This window comes from Mus caroli, unplaced genomic scaffold (assembly GCF_978045245.1).
Source record: "Mus caroli unplaced genomic scaffold, Mus_caroli_1 scaffold_7, whole genome shotgun sequence".
NCBI classification, from domain to species: domain Eukaryota; kingdom Metazoa; phylum Chordata; class Mammalia; order Rodentia; family Muridae; genus Mus; species Mus caroli.
Genome location: NW_028227262.1, coordinates 90,098,325 through 90,115,491, shown reverse-complemented (window position 1 = coordinate 90,115,491; position 17,167 = coordinate 90,098,325). Strand labels below are relative to the sequence as shown.

The 17,167-nt window shown below is 42.2% G+C and overlaps 1 protein-coding gene across 3 annotated transcripts in view; it reads left to right on the top strand.

The window, feature by feature from the left end:
* Nucleotides 1–10,230: 10,230 nt before the first annotated feature.
* Herc3 (HECT and RLD domain containing E3 ubiquitin protein ligase 3) overlaps nucleotides 10,231–17,167 on the top strand; it is a 90,999-nt gene continuing 84,062 nt past the window's right edge. For 2 of the 3 annotated variants that reach the window (XM_021164472.3, XM_085840571.1), the window contains exons 1-2: nucleotides 10,231–10,678; nucleotides 11,160–11,294. The gene's annotated coding sequence lies outside the window, so the exon portion shown is untranslated. The remainder of the gene's footprint in view (nucleotides 10,679–11,159; nucleotides 11,295–17,167) is intronic. The other variant, XM_029478409.2, reaches the window with a different exon arrangement.

Sequence of the window (17,167 nt, the reverse complement as noted above, 5' to 3'; positions counted from 1 at the left end):
ATATTAAAGACAGACAGACAGACAGACAGACAGACAGACAGACAAGCAAACCACCTAGTAGTGTGTGCCTTAATCCCTTTACTGTTAAGGCAGACAAAGGAGGATCCTTTGTGCTTGCTGACAACATTGGTGAGATCCAGATTCAGTGATAGATCTTGAGTCAAAAATAAAGTAGGTAATGATTGAGGAAGATATCTGACACCACCCTGTGTGACCTAAGAGGGAAAAAAGAGAGAGGGAAGGGGAGAGATGTAAGTAGGCTAGCTACAAAAGCATGCACTTAGGCCTCCCATTGTTGCTTTGCTCTGTCTTATGATATGCAACAGTTGTTTCTATTTTTCTACCATACAGCTAGAAGTCCTTGCCAAACACCAGAAATTGGAAACCAGACTTCCCTGGCTTCAGAAATTTGAGTCAATAAAACTCTGTTTTCTAATTAACCAGTCTGGGAGACTCTTACCAAACACAATGGACTAAGACACCTATATTATATATTTTTTGCAGTTATTCTTGATTTTGCAGTTATTCTTGACTGGATGAATGGTACAATTCTATACCTAAAGGGTAGGATTTAATTTCTTGAGTGTGCTTAGCAATACAACACAGCCAAGGTAGCTTAAATATACGAATTTATTTCTCATGTTCTAGGGTTGGAAAGTCTGAAAGTTTCAGCAGTTTGGGTGATTGGTGAGGACCTGTTTCTTGGCTTACAGGTGGAGTCTTCTTGTGTCCTTACAAGGATGATGGGGATATCTAGCTCTTCCAGGGTTTCTTCCTTTTTTTTTCTCAATTTTTAATTAGATATTTTCTTCATTTACATTACAAATGCTATCCCAAAAGTCACCTATACACTTCCCCCACCCTGCTCCCCTAACCACTCACTCCCACTTCTTGGCCCTGGCATTCCCCTATACTGGGGCATATAAAGTTTGCAAGACCAAGGGGTCTCTCTTCCCAATGATGGCTGACTAGGCCATCTTCTGCTATATATGTAAAAAGGCCCTAATTCTAGCCATGAGGGCTCTGCTCTCACGACCTAATTATCTTCCAAAGACTTTCCCTTCTATCACCATAACTCTGGGGCTGAGGATTTCAACACAAAGCTGAGACCAAACATTAAGACTTTGGCAGGCGCAAAGACTATATCCATCTTATGGCTGGCTAGCAATGTAGTTTTCCTGTAAAGCTTTGGAAGCACCAGCTCATACAGGAAGGTGATGGACAAAGGCAATTAAACCATGCTGGATGTTTATCTTATCACTGTGGGGTCCTCCTTTCTGTTCCTCCCTCCCTCCCTCCCTCCCTCCCTCCCTCCCTCCCTCCCTCCCTCCCTCCCTCCCTCCCTCCCTCCCTTCCTCCCTCCCTCTCTCTCTCCCTCCTTCCTTTCTTTATAGAGTTAAATGCTTTCTCTGGCTGTCATTCCATTGCTGATGACAAATTCTGATGCTTTGCCTGGAACTTGGTGAACCATCAGCTCATTGGTACTGCCTGCTGCATTCTGTGCTGAAAATTAAAAAGACTAACAGTAGTCTGAGTTTTTGCAGAACTCCCTTTTCAGAGCCTTTATTTTTGGCAAGTATGTGGGAGTACTGTAGAAAACAACAAAAAAACCAGAGTTGTGTACTGACAACTATAATCATAGAATTTTAAGGTTGTACTTAATTTTTAAAAGAAGCAGGTAGAAATATATTGCCTGAACTATTTGTAAGGTGTTGGAATATTAATTTTTACTGCTAGACTTTTTGGCTTTATTTTAGTTTATTTCAAACATATTTAAATAAAGACTTGAACTGATTTATGAAATTACTATAATAGAAGGGATTTTTTAAAATTACTGCTGAGGCAGGGGTTTGGATGTTGCCGGGAGCTAAGCAGAAGCCACTCAGGTACTATATTTGGTTGCTGTCATCCTTTGGAACCTGACAAATTATAAGAACTTAGAGTCTATATTCTAACTAACCATTTTGATTTGAAGAAGTTATTCTTGAGAACAAATATTTGTCTTTGTTACACAACTGTTTGTAATGGCAAAGAACTAAAAATAATATAAACATGTGCCAGGAAGAAATAACAATATATTCATTTTGCCAGATAGCATGCAGTTGTTTAAAGTAATGTCGTAGATTATTACACAGTTTTATTAAAGAGGTTCAAGCCAGGCAGGGTTGTGTATGTCTGTGATCCCAACATTTGCGAGACACAGACAGAAGGATTGGAAGTTCAAGGCCAGACTTAGCTACATAGGCAATCTGAGGCTACCTAGGAATATAAGAGAGTGTCTCAAGAGGACAAAGAAACAAAACTGTAGAGTTACATGCCTATAAACCCAGTGCTGAGCAGGTAGGGTCAGCAGGGTTAGGAGTTTCTAGTCTTTGGTTCTGCCAAATTTCAAGGCTAATCTTGGATACAATGACATCCTGTCTCAAAAGAACCAACAACAATAACAAGGACCATAAACAAACAAACAAGCAAATTAGCTAAACCTGATGTCTTACTCCTGCAGTTCTAACACTTGAGAGGCAAAGACAGGAAGATCAGTAGTTCAAGGTCACTCTTGGTTATATATAAATTCTGAAATCACCCTGGGCTATATACACTTTGCCTCAAACAGTAAAACAACAACAAAAATGTTCAATTATGTGATTACTTTCAGAAAACAGCAAAAATATTATGCCCAGAATAAGCAGCTTTAAAATTACATAAATGCATTGGAAAACGAAAGGTTTCTAAGCAGGCAATATTAAGCTGTATTCTGACTCTTGATGCCAGGCAATTAAGGATTAAATGCAGTTGATGAATGACAGTTTGTGTTACTGTTTTTTTCTTAAATGAATTTAACATAATTTTATATAGTAAGTATATATTTGTGAAGAGAAAAGCAAAATTCTACATTCAGTATTTTTCATTAAATTTAAAAGTTTATACTTTGACAGTTTCATGTTTATATAATAAATTTTGGTCAAATTCACTTTTATTGCTCCATTATTATATCTTACTTCCACCTGGTACTTCATTTGCCCACATGTCCACTTCTTACTTTCGTGTCTTTTTCTTTTAATTTTAACGACACACTATGTAAATAGTGTTGCTTGCATGAGCATTGACGTGGGGTTATTTCCTGGAGCCAGGGCAACTAACAATGACAACATCACTTTAGAAGAATGGCCCTTTGTCTCCCAGGAGCCATTAACTGGGGACTCAAGAGTCTGTCACCCATCCATGCTGGATGGTTGACCTTATGCAGGTCTTGTGCAGATAAACATAGCTGATGTTAAGTTCAGGAGAACAAAGGCTATGTTTTCCCCAGAAGACAAAATTATACAATACTCCTCCCTATCCCTTAGCTCTTGCATCGTTTTAGCCTAATGTCCCTTGAGCCTTGGCTGGGGTAGCAGTGGCGATGTCCTGTTCGGGGCTGGGCACTCAACACTCAAGCTTAGCACTTCCAGTTATTAGTCCCTGCAATAGTAATACATAAAGATGCTTCTCTGACAGAGGCTGACAGCAGTTACTGTGTATGTAAATAAACACAAATACTTAATGGATTTTCACTGCCAAGAAAGATTCCATGATCCCTTTACTCTTGCATCTTTCCTGACTTGACTCTGAAACCAGCACCATGTGGGCAACAACCACAAGTTCTGTTGCCAGTTTGGGATGATACCTTGGCCCCTTGAATGACATTTGAATCAGCTTTTGTATTCAGTTGCTTGCTAAGAGCAGAAGACTCTAGAGGCTTTCTGATCTCCGAAGCTGGAAGCTTAATGCGTGTATGCATGTGTGTGTGTGTGTGTGTGTGTGTGTGTGTATATGTGTGTCCTTGCCCCAAGAGCACCTTTCCCTTCACTAACACATATCTAATCTCCTTAATAATTCCAGTCTGTCTTCTAGCACAAGCCAAAGCTGTAACAGCAAGCTTGCCAGGGTCCTTTTCCACTCCAAAATGTACATGTCTGCCCCACTTGGTCTTTGTCACTGAAGAACTGCATAAAGTGATTACTAATAATCGCTCCACAGGGTCAATTAGACTTTCTTGAAATCTCTTCCCATAAATAACTTAGTTTATTACTTTTTAATTTAGCCCCAAGCAAGTTCTTAGGATGAGGACAGAAAGCATAATCAGACTTGGCAAAATATTATAAGAATGGCCTCTAGACCAGTTGCTAATGATGCTCTTCTCTGCAACATCTTGAGCTGGCCCTCCACAGTCCACACTGCTATTTTTACTACTGTCTTCCAAGCACCTACTAGAATGAATCTGATAATAATCTTCAACTAATGGTCTAGTCTAAAGTTTCAAAGTTCACATTCCTCCCATTCTCTGATTATGTCTTAGTTAGGTTTGCTGTTGCTGTAATGAAACACCTCGAGCAAAAGAAACTTGTGGAGGAAAGGGTTTGTATAAACTGATGCCATGACTGCTCTGTGGTATGGTTAAAGGGAAGGGTTTTATTGCAGCTACGAGGAAGAGAATTGTCCAAGGCATCTGGAAGAGTTAAGAGCAGAAATTGAACTTGGTCAGCAGATTGGACTTGGACGTGAGAGGAGAAAGAAACACGCAGAGCTAGAGATGAAGAGAAAGAGGGGACCAAAAAGACCAAGGGAGGGCATAGACACAATAGCAGAGCAATAAGGAGAAATGAATAGCTGGGGCTGGGGATAGAGAAGCTCCTGAGCTGGGGCAGTAATGAGAAGAGCCAGGAAGCAAGCATGGACTTTGAAATGTGTAACAGGTACTTGTGATACTGAGGAAGCCTGGAGGTCCACTTGTGCTTTGCTATGCTAATAGGCACCATAGATAGCCATTTGTCCCCACTGCCAGTGATAAGATAAGTGGCTCCTTTGGTAGAGGAGAAACCAGCTTCACAGGTTCCCAAGGACTGCTGGCTTTGTCTAACCATCAGAATTTGATGAGATGGAGTTTCCTTTGGACCTGGCAGGGTTTAGGTTTATTTGGGTTACTTAATCAAGTCAGAGTCTATTGAAGGATGCCAAGACAAAAACTCAACAAGAGTGGAAACCTGGAGGCACAATTGAGTCGGAGGCCATGGGGGAGTGCTGTTTATTGGCTAGCTTTTTATGCCATGTCCAGCCTGCTTTCTTACAGAACCTAGGACCACCAGTTCAGGGGTAACATCACCCACAATGGACTGGGCTCTGCCCCATCACTCACTAATAAGAAGATTCCCAAATCATAGGGTTTTCTATGGCCTGACCTTTTGGAGGCATTTCCTCAGTTGAGGCTTCCCAGTCTCAGATGACTTTATGTCCAATTGACTTAAAAACTAGCCCGCACAAATGTCTCAGTTAGGGTTTCTATTCCTGTGATAAAGAATTATGGCCAAAGCAATTTATAGATGAAAGAGTTTATACGGCGGCTCCAGAGGGTTATAGTTCATGGTGAGGAAACATGGCTGCAAGTCGCTGTCATGGTGGCTGGAGCAGCATGCTGAGAGTTAAACCCTGAACCGGCCGTGGTGGCACACGCCTTTAATCCCAGCACTCGGGAGGCAGAGGCAGGAGGATTTCTGAGTTCGAGGCCAGCCTGGTCTACAAAGTGAGTTCCAGGACAGCCAGGGCTACTCAGAGAAACCCTGTCTCAAAAAACCAAAAAAAAAAAAAAAAAAAAAAAAAGAAAAAAAAAAAAAGAAAAGAGAGTTAAACCCTTTATTGTAATTACAAAGCATAGAGGGTGAACTAGAAGTAGTTGAGGCCTTAAGCTCCCAAAGGCCACTACACGTGACATACTTCCTCCACCAAGATTTTATCTCCTAAACCTCCACAACCGTGGGGACTAACTGAGGACCAAGTATTCAAATCCCTGAGACTATGGGGACACTAATCATCTAAACCAGCACACTTACATGATCGCTTGGTAAAACAATGACAGTGAGCTCTACTGAAGGCCTATGACTTCTCCAGCCTCACGTGCTTGACCAGATTTAAGGTGCCAGGCATGAATTTCTTCCTGTGAGGTGAGCCTCTTATCTCATGAGAAAGGTGCTGGTCATTCACAAAGCATTTAAGCCATTCCTGTATGAGTGGGCACATATTGCCTGGCAGTTGGTACTGCAGCATGCAGGGTCTACTCCTGGTTAATAGCACTGATGATGCCCTCCCCCAACCCCTCCCCTCTTCCAGCCACCGCCCGGCTGGCATAGCACCATCTGGTCTTCTGAAAACTAACCAGCAAGAGGAAACCTTCCAGGTGTCTAGCCTGATAGTAAAATATGTGGTATCTTCAGCAACAAGGTCTTACTATCCAGTTCTGTGGCAACCAAAAGCAATGGCAATAACCTGTACTGTTCTGGGGTCCTCTGGAGTTACCTTGAGTAACTCATAAAGAGGTATCCCATGACTTGGATTTTTATTGAACAACCCTTGGCTTCCAGGAGCAGCATTACCCATACATGTAGGGTACCCATATTCAAACTCCCAGTCTTTATTTATTTATTTGTTTATTATTTTATATTTTAATTAGCTTACAAAGAAATAGCTTTCCATACAGTTTTGTCAGGCATCCTTAGCCTTTATTAATCCTCTCTCCCACCTTTTCCTCTCCTTCTTCTCCATTTAAATCATCCCACCTCCCAATATTCTTCCCTTCTTTTTTTCCTGTATTGTGTGCTCTAGAATCCCTCCCCTGCTAAGGGCTTCTTCCCTTTGAATTCATGGGCTGTTCTTTATTCTTTAAGCATGAAAATGAAAACTATCAGGAAATAACACACACACACACACACGTACAATTAACAATAATAATTTTGGTTTTTGTCTTTGATTTTCAAGTCATAGTCTCTCTGAATAGCCCTGGCTGTCCTGGAACTCACTCTGTAGAGCAAGGAGGGCCTTGAACTCAGAGATCTGCCTGCCTCTACCTCAAGAGTACTGGGATTAAAGGTGAGTGCTACCACTGCCTGGCTAAAATAAATATATTTTTTTAAAGAGGTGAAAATAAAGTCTCTTTACTATTCCACCTATGATAAAGTTCCTAGACTTCTGGCCCTTTTATAAGGAAGCTTACAGTACTCTAGTTATTTAGACATCATTTCTACCTTACTTCTAGGCTTGAGTCTTTGATAACAAACCTTCCTCGTCAATTGGAAAATTTACACAAAACCGACTAGATTCATAGCCCAAAATTGAGACTGATTATGAACTTTATATCTGACACAAGAAAAAGGATCCTGCTGTTTACCATAAGTTCTCCTTGGTCATCTACCCAGCTCTTGCTAGTAATGTTTCTAATTGCATTTAAATCTTTGTAATATATTGAGCTTTCCCAACACTGCTACACATTTGGAGAATGAGTGATGACTCTTGCTTCCAGTGTTTCTAAAAACAGCCTTTGTGATTCATATTTCAAAGGTTTGTGGCTTTTTTTTTTTTAAAGACCATGGCCTTTTAAACCATGAGTCACAACTCCATATGGAATCACATCACTGAATGTAAGGGTCACAAAAATTTGAATATGCCATGACCAAATATTAAGTCAAAAGCACTCCCTGCCCCTAATTGCAGTTTTATATTTCGTTGAAGTTTTGGTTTTGAACACACAGTAGCATGCTTTGCATTACAGAAATTGCTAAACCACTGAGCATACTGTTGTACCTAATGCACCATTCACCAACACTGCCTTGAATAGCTCAGCTCAGGTTTGGGACTTTTGTGTATTGAACTACAATTTTTTTCCTGTACATACAGTTTTCTGCTCTTATAGAAAAATGATGGTTTAATTACAGAGAAGAAAGACTTGATATCCACTTATTGACATTCCTGAACAAGTTTATATTAAATTAGTGAGTCTCCGGGTTGGATTGTGGTACAATGTTTAATTTAAGAAATTGAATTTCTGACTTGAGTTTCAGTTTTAAAAAAATCATCCAATAAATTTTGATCTGAGCTCAGAACAATTTCTCATCATTTAAGAAATGACCTTAAACATACTTCAGTCATTATATACCATCCATATATATATACACATATATATGTGCATACATATATATATGCACAAAATGGCTGAAGTACAAAGTCAAATAGCTTTCTCAGCATTGATGCTTATAGATTCAAAGTGTCTAATTCTGAAAAACATTGATGTTGTTATCTGTCCTGGAGTGACAGGTATTTGAACAAGATTTAATTCCTCATGTAAAATAAATGAGCAATCAATCTAGCTAGTATGTTAATTTTCTGTCCTCTTTAATAAACAGTGAAACTGTATGATAACAAAGAATCATTTTAAAGTTAAAATTGCTTATGATTTCAATGCCTATTTTACATAGCTATATGTAAAACTTTGGGAGGCAAATAGAGATTACAAGTGGAGAAAGTTTACGAAACCTTGTCTTAGATAACATTAGTTACCCCAAAACAGAGATTCTACTTCCTCATCTTCTTGGTCTCAGAGGTGTTTCAGTTATCACTGAAGAGCCCCATGACGCCAACATCTCTGCCATATCCTCAGGATACATCAGGGCACTGCCATATCCTCAGGATACATCAGGGCACTTCCTTATTCCTCAGGATACATCAGGGCACTTCCTTATTCCTCAGGATACATCAGGGCACTGCCATATCCTCAGGATACATCAGGGCACTGCCATATCCTCAGGATACATCAGGGCACTTCCTTATTCCTCAGGATATGTTAGGGCACTGCCATATTCTCAGGATATTTATCAGGGCACTGCCATATCCTCAAGATATTCATCAGGGCTCTGCATATCCTCAGGATACATCAGGGCACTGCCTTATTCCTCAGGATACATCAGGGCACTGTCTTATTACTTGGGATACACCAGGGCTCTGCATATCCTCAGGATATATCAGGGCACTGCCTTATTCCTCAGGATACACCAGGACAGTGCCATCCTTATGATACATTGGGGCACTGCCATAAGCCTCAGGATACATCAGGGCACTGTCTTATTCCTTGGAATACACCAGGGCACTGCCATATCCTGAGGACATATCAGGGCACTGCTGTATTTCTTAGGATATACCAATCTCCTGCCCTATCCTCAGAATCTATCAGTCCTTGAGATTTCTTTTCTATTGGTTAATATGTTAGGTTTTCAGAGTCTAAAGACCTGATGAGATCTGAATTATTCTGGATATGTCAGATTATGAAATTTCTTCTACTTAGAGTCATTTTCCTTTTAAAATTTAATTAAAATAAAAATCTAGCATTACCACTCCTTAAGCCTCTCTCATGTGCTCCCCTTCAAATGAATGGTCTCTTTGTTATTGTTACATTTGGATAAGTCAGGATGTACTTAGGAGTCCTTTTAAGAGGTGCTTGTTTGTACATATTCTCAGGATTGTATTTGATGATATGGGCTCATGCTTCAATTTAGTTTTTGGAGAATTTTGTACATTCTTTTGGGTTAAAGCCCCCATGTTCAGCGTTTCAAATTCAAGGCAGGCAGATACATCAGTTCACTGTTACCATATAGTTTTCTCGATGATTATTTGAAGATGAGAGGAGCCCTAGCTGAGAGCATTTTTGGCCTTGGGAGAAGAAGAAAGCTTGAATATCCTCTTACAGGCCTGGGAAAGTGGAGCTGAAACTTCTATCCACTCTTCCCCACCCCCAGACCCCTGTCCCCCACTGGAGTTTTAGACCAAAGGTGGGGCTTTATGGTTTTAGAATTGGTCATTCTCACACTCTCTGCTTTCTGCAGTGTGCTCTCCTCTCTAGTCAAGCCTGACTCTGCACCACTGCGGGTCCGCAGTCCTTGGCCCCTGAGTGACATGGATTTGGAACTACCCCTGCTCTGGCAGCCACCTTACAGCTCACCATGCCAGTCCCAGTTCCCTCTCTCACCTTTGCATGAATAATAAGAACCTGAATCCAGAACCAAAAGGAACCAACCAAGCAACCAACCAACCAACCAACCCAATCGACCAAAACCCCCACACCATTGGGCATCGCTCCTTTGCATCTTCACTGGCGAAAAGCAGTTTTATTCCAGCAAAGGTTATTCTCCCGTTCTGGGTCCAGAGTCTTGCCATCTCTCTACCACACCTGGTTGTGGGTCCCGCAACCTCCAGTCACCTCCCAGCCGCCGATCCCACCGCTTCCCTGTCACCTCCCTCGCCCTAGGTCCCGCCCCCTCCCGGTTTCCTCCCCGCTAGGAGTCCCGCTACCTCCCCGCCCCCTCCCTGTCACCTCCCCGGCCCCTCCCGCCCCGACGTCGCCCCGCCTTCTCCGCACCCGCCGCGCCCCGCCCCGCTGCCGCCGCCACCATTGGCCAGGCGGGAAGTCGGTCTCCCAGCTCATTCCGCGGCCGCGGGAGTGCGGGGGAAACTTCATTATTACTGTGACGCTGAAGGCCGGGGAGGCCCGAGCTGCCTGAGGGCTGCGGCCGCGGAGTCGGCGCTGCGGACCCGGGTGCGGGTGCGGGCGGGGCGGCGATCTCAGGGCACCGAGCCCGCCGCGCCCGCGGAGGAGGGGGCTGGGCTGTCCGCAGCTCCCTGTCGCCGAGGCACCTCCCGGCTCTGCTTAGCCGCGGGCGGCGGGTGACCTCCCTGCGTGAAGAGCATCGCAGCGCCGCGGCAGGGGAATTCGCGTTGCGGCTGGCCGCGGGCTCCTCCCACCCAGCTGGCGGGCGGGGCTCGGGGACCTGGTGTCTGGTGCAGACGCTGCTGCGGCCGAGCCGACGGCTGGACCCTGGAGCAGGTGTGTGGGCTGAAGGGCTGAACCTGGGGAGACTCGCTCGTGCTGCTGCCAGGAGCGTGTGCAGCTCGGGGCCCCAGGGGGGAATGCTTGCTTGAACTTTGCAGTTCCTGGCTGTTTTCTTTTAGAGTTCACACCTGCCCCATTAGGAAGTGCCTTAAATTTTACCTAAGGCGTCGAAGGTTTTACTGGGATTTGTCTCATCCAGGGTGCTTTGGGGGAGGACGATTCAAGTGATATCTTCCATTTTTTTTTATGTGCCTTCTGTCTCTTTCCACAAATAGGAAGCTATTTCTAGAACCTTTCATTTGATAATTTGATAAAGTGAACTGATTTTTAGCTTTAGATTGGAAAGACAGGAAAGCGAAGTAAAAAGGATTAGCATTTTAAAATGCAGCCAGAGTGATGTGGTACTTTCAGAGGCAAATTACAGTGTCTCTCTTTTTTTTTTATTATTTTATTCCTTTCCACGGATATAAATCAGAAAAACAAAATCGGTGGCTTACTCCAGTGTTGACCCCATCTGAGAAGTTAAACTGCAGGAATCAAATTTGATGCAAAACTCCTTTGTCGTGAAAAATAGAAGCATGGTTCACTGTTAGCCAGTTGGACTTGTTCAGTAAGTAGTGGGGTTTCATTGTGTTAAAAAAAGAACCAGGAGTCCAGAAATGTTCCAAACTGTGTTGTAGAAGTCATTGGGTATTGCATTTCATGTTGCGGGACAAACTTGAATCTCTTAAGATCTGTATAGCCACTTAAAAACGTCTGTGTAAGTAATAAAAGGAGCGCCCCTGCTGGAGACTAACAGCCTTGCACCAGTTTCAGAAATAAAAGTGATAGTCTCCTAATTGAAAGGGATTCTCTTACGAAGGTAGAAATGATGTCGAAACTCATTCAGGACCACAGACTATATAATGGCTCATACTAACATAGCTGCTCTGTGGGTGATCTTATCACATCTTAATGCTCCCCTTTGCTTTATTTGGGTGACTAGAGGTGGCTGTCTGTGACTTCTTGTGTTGCACTTAGAGGATATGGTAACAGGGAGAAACGAAAGTAGCAGTTGCGGTCAGGTAGCTAGCTAGCTAGCTGTGAAAGATACCTAGAGAAGTGAACAGCAAAATTGAATTATTTTTTTCAATAATTTCTGTCCAATCTATCTATATAAGAGATTTGAAAGTAGTGAAAATTTACTACCCCTATTAAGTGGCAAGAATTTTATAAGGTTCTCTCTATGACTTTAGTCACAGTAAAGGTGACTAACTTGATCAAGGTTGGACTGAGGTTATCTTAACCAAACCCTTATCCTGATATACACTGAAGAACATTTCATCTTGAATGGCTAAACACATTCTTCCTTTCAGAAGTTTACTCAGGCCTTTCTTCCCCTTTTTCTTTTTGGGGTGGAGTCATGCTATATGGTATAGACTGGCCTCTAGGTTATGATAGCCCAAGCGTACGTTGAACTCCCAGTAATCCTCCTGCTCCAGCCTTATTAGCCCTGGGATTACAGGTGTGCACAATCATTCTAGGCTTGTGTATTTTTAAGCACTTAGCAGAGTCCTGTTCTGAAGTCATTTCTTTAACGTGTATCTCCTGAAGCTGAGGTGGGACAGTCCTGGCTTCTAGTCCAAATGCCTTAGTGTATGGTGAGGGGTAAGTTAACGTAAGGCCTCTGAGCCTTAGTTCCCCCCACCCCCACCCCACCCCTGGTCTTGTAAATGGTGATAATATCTAATGCTCAGATCTGATAAGAGGATTAAACAAAGTTAAAAGCCCAGAGGGATATAGCTGCTTGGTGAGGGACAGCAACATATCTTCATGCTTTTCCTTTGCTTTGAGGCAGTGCAGAGAAAAAGGTGAGTCCAAATGGCAGGGGACCTAATTTCTGGGCTCTGCTTCCTCCTATTCTTTCCCCCTTCTCCTTCATTCTAAGACTGGATTTTATATAGCCAAGGCTGGCCTTGAACTCTGTATGTAACTGATGACCACCTTGAACTCATGCTCCTGACTTCACCCTCTTAAGTGCCGTCTTTCTCTGTAGCCACTTAACCATAGTTACTTGGTCCTGAAGCACTCAGCTGCCGTTTCTGATGGATTGGCAAACCTGTTTCAGTAAGATGGCCCCTTTGACAATACTACCCTGTGCTCTTAAACATGTAAAACATTCAGAAATGACACTTGCTGGTTCTAAGGGTGTGAGTTTCTGGGTAGGTGAGCTGGTTTTATCATTAGTCAAGGTTGTAGAGGACAGTCTGGTTAACTCTACTGAGATTTGCTCGCTCCCCCCTCCCTCTGGCTGCCTTAAGTTCTGGTTGTATAATTGCCAATGATTTAGCGAATATGCACTCTCTTATTGCCTACAGCTTGTCTTTTTACACTTTCTTTTAAAAAGGTTCTATTAACATATGTTAATTACATATAGTAATAATTTTATTATCACATTTTTATGTTTATAATGGATTTTGATCATATGCAACTTTGTCTTTAAACTCATATTTAGGAAATTTAGAGAGTGTGTGGTTTTTGTGATTTGGTTTGCTTTTGTTTGAAACACAGTTCAGTGTCGTGTTTAAGAGTATGGCTTGTAGACTAGTAGAGGAAGTTTGAATTCTGCCTTTTGACTTCGGAAGGTTCTATTTCAGCTCCTTATTTACATGTTCTTGGGCAAGTGATTTAATCTTGCTAATCTTGAGGTTTCTAAAGTGGTTTTGCCAACTTAAACTCCCTCCCACCAGCTGTGCATAATAAGACTTCTGGGTGTTCTAGATTCTCGGCGTGACAGAGGGTAAATTAAATAAAGTTTTTAGATCTAGACCCAGGATAGGTTTGCAGTCACGGGAAGCATTGTTTTTCCTTGGTTCAAAAATAATTTTTGAGTCCTGTCCTACTTAGCGTTACTATTGCTGTGATGAAACATCATGACCAAAGGATTGGGGGGAAGGGTTTGTTTGGCTTATGCTTGCACATCACAGTTTATCACCAAAGGAAGGCAGAACAGGAACCAGGATGTAGGAGCTGATGCAGAGGCCATGAAGGAGTACTGTTTTCTGGGTTGCTCATAGCACCCAGGACCATCTGCCCAGGTGGCACCACCTGCAGTGGGCTAGGCCCTTCCTCATTAATCACTACTTAAGAAAATACCCTATAGGTTTGCCTACAGCTTTATCTAATGGAGGAATTTTCTTGAGGTTCCCTCCTCTCAGATGACTTTAGCTTCTTTCCAGCTGCATAAAACTATCCAGCACAAGCCCCTTCAATGTACTAGACAGCAGTCTGGTCTCTAAAGGTAGAGAAATGAACAAAAGAGTCTCAGGCCTGGACCTACCAAGAAGAGCCAGAATTCCATTCTCTCAGTTGTAGCTCATTGGTGTGCTTGCTACCCTGCTAACCCCCTCCCCTGTGGGGTGTGTGTATGTATGTGTGTAAGTGTGTGTAAGAGAGAGAGAGAGAGAGATGCTAGGGCCTTAATGTGATGCTTCACGCCTATACTCTCTTCCCAGGTGAAGCTAGGGTACGATGATTGTCATGGGTTTTAAACCAACCTGTACTACATAGTAAGACTCAAAAACAGAACAATGGGGGGTCTCGATGGCAGTATAGCTCCTGGTATAGCCCTGAGTTCAATCCCTAGTAATGCAAACAATGACAGCAAAACCCCCACATTTTATCAGCTGTGATGGCTCATGTCTTTGATCTTAATACTTGGGAGGCTGAGGCAGGAGGATTAATGTGAGCTTTAGCCCTGTCTAGCCCATATACTAAGGGCCAGGCCAGCCTGGGCTTAATGAGTTGGATTCTTAATGAGTTAGACAGTTTGGCTGTATGCCCAGGAATAAAATTCCTGTGCTGTGCATATTCACATCTCTGTCTTCACTAGCAAATACCAACTTGTTTCCCATAGTCAGTCTAGCTTGGGCTAGACAGTAAAAGGAAAGAAAAATGGCAGGCATGTCATCACAGACCTGTAATTCCAGCACAGGGGAGATAAAGGTAGGAGAAGCAGAAGTGTCAAGGTCATTCTTAGATATATAAGAAATACATATTGAGACTGTCTGGGGCTGCATGAGACACAGTCTCAATAAGTAAATACCCAAGTAAATCAGAGAAGTGGTCAGAGTCACCTCCTGTTCCCTGGCATATATGGTTGTCACTGTAATATTTACTGTGTTGAACCCAATCTCTCCTCCACTTCTGCCCACTTCCAGGGGCTTCTGGTAGTTTCCAGATTAAAAAGTCAATGTGTCTGAACAGTATGGTGACACCAGTTCCTTTTTGTAAAAGTATAGTGGTATGTATACATGTGTTCCTGTGCACATATGTACACGTGTTTAATTATAGTGAATAGAAAAAAAAAAAAAGCCTACTCACCCAAGCAGGGGATCCTGATCCACTATGTTTAATGAGAGCTACATTGTAAAAGCCATTTCACTTTTCAGGCTGAAGCACAGGAGGTCCATTTTAAGTGGAGAAATGCATTGTTATTTTTGTTAGGAACAGAGACTTAATTAGCCATATCCAGGCTGGAAAACATAACTGTACACAGGTTAAACCTGGGAAGTGTGGTCTTCTCAGATCACGACTCAGTTCATTTGGTTCTCTGTGCCCTTGCATTCTTCTGAGAACAGGAGCCATCAAAGATGAATGAAGCTTGGTTCCTCCATAGATGCTGCCAGTTTGTGTGGGCATAGGGTATTGAGGGAGGCTCTAAGAAGTGGAACACTGCCCAACCAGTGCTTCTTCTAAATTGCGAAACACTTGTATCATAAAGTAATGCTGGTATGTATGATTAGAGATGTGAGGACGGAAGCAAAATATCATCCTGCTATTCCCTCCTGGGTGTTCCTGAGTTGTCTGCTCTGCCCCATGCCCCCAGAAACACTACCTTCTGTTTTGTGTTTATGAAGGTTTTTGATTCATACCTTTACTACACCAATGTTATTTGTTTTACAGCATTTAAACTTTGTAACATTCTGATTTCTTTTGTAACTCAAAACTCGCTGAGACTCAGTTATACTGTGTCTTGGTTAGGGTTTTACTGCTGTGAACAGATATCATGACAACATTTAATTGGGGCTAGCTTACAGGTTCAGAGGTTCAGACCCTTATCATCAAGGCTGGGGCATGGCAATATCCAGGCAGGCATGGTGCAGGAGGAGCTGAGAGTTCTATGTCTTCATCTGAAGGCTGCTTGCAGAATACAGACTTCCAGGCAGCTAGGTTGAGAGTCTTATAACCCACACCCACAGTGACACACTTATTCCAACAGGGTCACACCTTCTAATTGTGCCACTCCCTGGGCCAAGCATATACAAACCTTCACATTCTGTTAGTTTATTTTTAATTGCTATACAGGATTTTATTTTATGTATATGTAGTTTGTGTTTCCTTTGAGACAAGTTTCATGAAGACCACGCTGGAACCCCTCATCCTTCTGCCTCTATTAGATTCTGAGATTACTTTTAGCCAGCTCACAGAACATTCTTGTTTCTGCCATGGGCATCCTCTTAGGGGGTGGCTTGTAGGTATGTACCACCACACTTGGCTTTTTTTCCTTTCTGTTTCTAATAATAATGAAATTATTTTATATATGAATTTTATATTTTTTTCACATTTTATCTAACTATATTATATAAGTTTATGTAAATATACAGAAATACATTTATATATTTATACTTATTTACTATAATATACATATATATTTATGTACAAATATTTATATATGATATATATCATGATGCCTAGATTAATGAATTTCTTCATTGTATGGTAAGGTAGCCAGTAGCCAGTGTGCTCACTTCTATTAAAATTAAAATCAAATAGTATTGACATTTCAGTTCTTCAGTTGTTTTAGCTACATTTCGAATGAATGGCAACTATAGTGGACAGTGCCAGCATACAGTATTTCTGCACTGCTGCATGTTCCAAGTTTCCAGGTTTTACTGTCTGTCTCTCTGCAGTTGCAGAACGCCATAGATTCTTAATGAGTTAGAGAGTCTGGCTGTAGACTCAGGAGTGAAATGACTGCTGTGCAGTATTCACATCCTTGTATCTTCACCAGAAAATGCTAGCTTGTTTTCAGAGTTGTTAATGGCGGTTCACACTCATTAGCTATGAGTAAGAGCTCTGGCTGTTCTGGTGTTACCAGGCTGTCAATTTCTTGCCAGACTGGCTGGGTGTCTTTTGAAGGCAGCCCACAGCTCCCATGGAGAGCCTCTCATTCAGTTAGCTTAACAAAGCCTAATGTCAGATAGTGAAAGAGGCCTCAAGGAAAGAGGGTAATGGGGAGGAGCAGGAATGCTATGTCATGGCTGAAAGGGTCCAAGGACCCAAATCCCACTAAAGGACCAGGAAGCCACAGACGGCAGTGGATGTCTTGTTGAACATCTGCTTGCCTTTTATGTAATTCTTGCTAGTAGAAAAAAAATTAATAATGAAGCATGTCATTAGAATGAATCTTGTTATTGATATCTGAGTTTTGTCTCTAAATTT